The sequence below is a fragment of the Scyliorhinus canicula genome, chromosome 8, assembly GCF_902713615.1.
Source record: "Scyliorhinus canicula chromosome 8, sScyCan1.1, whole genome shotgun sequence".
Classification (NCBI taxonomy): Eukaryota; Metazoa; Chordata; class Chondrichthyes; order Carcharhiniformes; family Scyliorhinidae; genus Scyliorhinus; species Scyliorhinus canicula.
The window spans coordinates 193,112,184-193,116,434 of NC_052153.1; positions in this window are offsets into that span (position 1 = coordinate 193,112,184).

The following is a 4,251-nucleotide window of genomic DNA, read 5'->3' on the forward strand; positions in this document are numbered from 1 at the left end:
AGTGACACACACACTGACACACAGTAACACACACACATACACACAGTAACACACAGTAACACACAGTAACACACACACTGACACACAGTAACACACAGTAACACACACACTGACACACAGTAACACACACACTGACACACAGTAACACACAGTGACACACACACTTACACACAGTAACACACAGTGACACACACACTGACACACAGTAACACACACACTGACACACAGTAACACACAGTGACACACACACTGACACACAGTAACACACACACTGACACACAGTAACACACAGTGACACACACACTGACACACAGTAACACACACACTGACACACACACTGACACACAGTAACACACAGTAACACACACACTGACACACAGTAACACACAGTAACACACACACTGACACACAGTAACACACACACTGACACACAGTAACACACAGTAACACACACACTGACACACAGTAACACACACACTGACACACAGTAACACACAGTAACACACAGTGACACACAGTAACACACACACTGACACACAGTAACACACACACTGACACACAGTAACACACACACTGACACACAGTAACACACAGTAACACACAGTAACACACAGTAACACACACACTGACACACAGTAACACACAGTAACACACACACTGACACACAGTAACACACACTGACACACACACTGACACACAGTAACACACACACTGACACACAGTAACACACACACTGACACACAGTAACACACAGTAACACACACACTGACACACAGTAACACACACACTGACACACAGCAACACACACTGACACACAGTAACACACAGTACACCACACACTGACACACAGTAACACACACACTGACACACAGTAACACACAGTAACACACACACTGACACACAGTAACACACAGTAACACACACACTGACACACAGCAACACACACTGACACACAGTAACACACACACTGACACACAGCAACACACACTGACACACAGTAACACACACACTGACACACAGTAACACACAGTAACAAACAGTAACACACACTGACACACAGTAACACACACACTGACACACAGCAACACACAGTAACACACACACTGAAACACAGTAACACACAGTAACACACAGTAACACACAGTAACACACACACTGACACACAGTAACACACACACTGACACACAGCAACACACAGTAACACACACACTGACACACAGTAACACACAGTAACACACACACTGACACACAGTAACACACAGTGACACACACACTGACACACAGTAACACACAGTAACACACAGTAACACACACTGACACACAGTAACACACACACTTACACACAGTAACACACAGTAACACACACACTGACACACAGTAACACACACACTGACACACACACTGACACACAGTAACACACACACTGACACACACACTGACACACAGTAACACACACACTGACACACAGTAACACACAGTAACAAACAGTAACACACACTGACACACAGTAACACACACACTTACACACAGTAACACACAGTGACACACAGTAACACACAAACTGACACACAGTAACACACAGTAACACACACACTGACACACAGTAACACACACACTGACACACAGTAACACACAGTAACACACACACTGACACACACACTGACACACAGTAACACACAGTAACACACACACTGACACACACACATACACACAGTAACACACAGTGACACACAGTAACACACAAACTGACACACAGTAACACACACACTGACACACAGTAACACACAGTAACACACACACTGACACACAGTAACACACACACTGACACATAGTAACACACAGTAACACACACACTGACACACACACATACACACAGTAACACACAGTGACACACAGTAACACACAAACTGACACACAGTAACACACACACTGACACACAGTAACACACAGTAACACACACACTGACACACAGTAACACACAGTAACACACACACTGACACACAGTAACACACACACTGACACACAGTAACACACAGTAACACACACACTGACACACAGTAACACACAGTAACACACAGTAACACACAGTGACACACAGTAACACACACACTGACACACAGTAACACACAGTAACACACACACTGACACACAGTAACACACACACTGACACACACACATACACACAGTAACACACAGTAACACACACACTGACACACAGTAACACACAGTAACACACACACTGACACACAGTAACACACACACTGACACACACACATACACACAGTAACACACAGTAACACACAGTAACACACAGTGACACACACTGACACACAGCAACACACAGTGACACACACTGACACACAGTAACACACAGTAACACACACACTTACACACAGTAACACACACACTGACACACAGTAACACACAGTAACACACACACTGACACACAGTAACACACAGTGACACACACACTTACACACAGTAACACACACACTTACACACAGTAACACACAGTAACACACACACTGACACACAGTAACACACACACTTACACACAGTAACACACAGTAACACACACACTGACACACAGTAACACACACACAGTAACACACACACTTACACACAGTAACACACAGTGACACACAGTAACACACAGTAACACACACACTGACACACAGTAACACACAGTAACACACAGTAACACACAGTGACACACACAGTAACACACAGTAACACACACACTGACACACAGTAACACACAGTGACACACACACTGACACACACTAACACACACACTGACACACAGTAACACACAGTAACACACAGTAACACACAGTGACACACAGTAACACACAGTAACACACACACTGACACCCACACTGACACACAGTAACACACAGTGACACACAGTAACACACAGTAACACACACACTGACACACAGTAACACACACTGACACAGAGTAACACACAGTAACACACAAACTTACACACAGTAACACACACACTGACACACACACTGACACACACACTGACACACAGTAACACACACACTGACACACAGTAACACACAGTGACACACACACTGACACACAGTAACACACAGTAACACACACAGTAACACACACACTGACACACAGTAACACACAGTAACACACACACTGACACACAGTAACACACAGTAACACACACACTGACACACAGTAACACACAGTGACACACAGGAACACACAGCAACACACACACTTACACACACTAACACACAGTAACACACAGGAACACACAGCAACACACACACTGACACACACTAACACACAGTAACACACAGGAACACACAGCAACACACACACTTACACTACAGTAACACACAGTAACACACACACTGACACACAGTAACACACAGTAACACACACACTGACACACAGTAACACACACACTGACACACAGTAACACACACACTGACACACAGTAACACACACACTGACACACAGTAACACACACACTGACACACAGTAACACACACACTGACACACAATAACACACACACTTACACACAGTAACACACACACTGACACTACAGTAACACACAGTAACACACACACTGACACACAGTAACACACAGTAACACACACAGTAACACACAGTAACACACAGTAACACATACACTTACACATAGTAACACACACACTGACACACAGTAACACACACACTTACACACAGTAACACACACACTTACACACAGTAACACACAGTAACACACGCACTGACACACAGTAACACATACACAGTAACACACACAGTAATACACACACTTACACACAGTAACACACAGTAACACACGCACTGACACACAGTAACACACACACAGTAACACACACACTTACACACAGTAACACACACACTTACACACAGTAACACACAGTAACACACACACTGACACACCGTAACACACACACACTGACACACACTAACACACACACTTACACACAGTAACACACAGTAACACACACACTTACACACAGTAACACACAGTAACACACACACTGACTCACAGTAACACACAGTAACACACAGTAACACACAGTGACACACAACACTGACACACAGTAACACACACACTGACACAGTAACAACAGTAACACACACACTGAAACACACAGTAAAAACACAGTAACAAAGACACAACATGACACACAGTAACACACAGTAACACAACACACTGAAACACACAAGACACAACACACAGTAACACA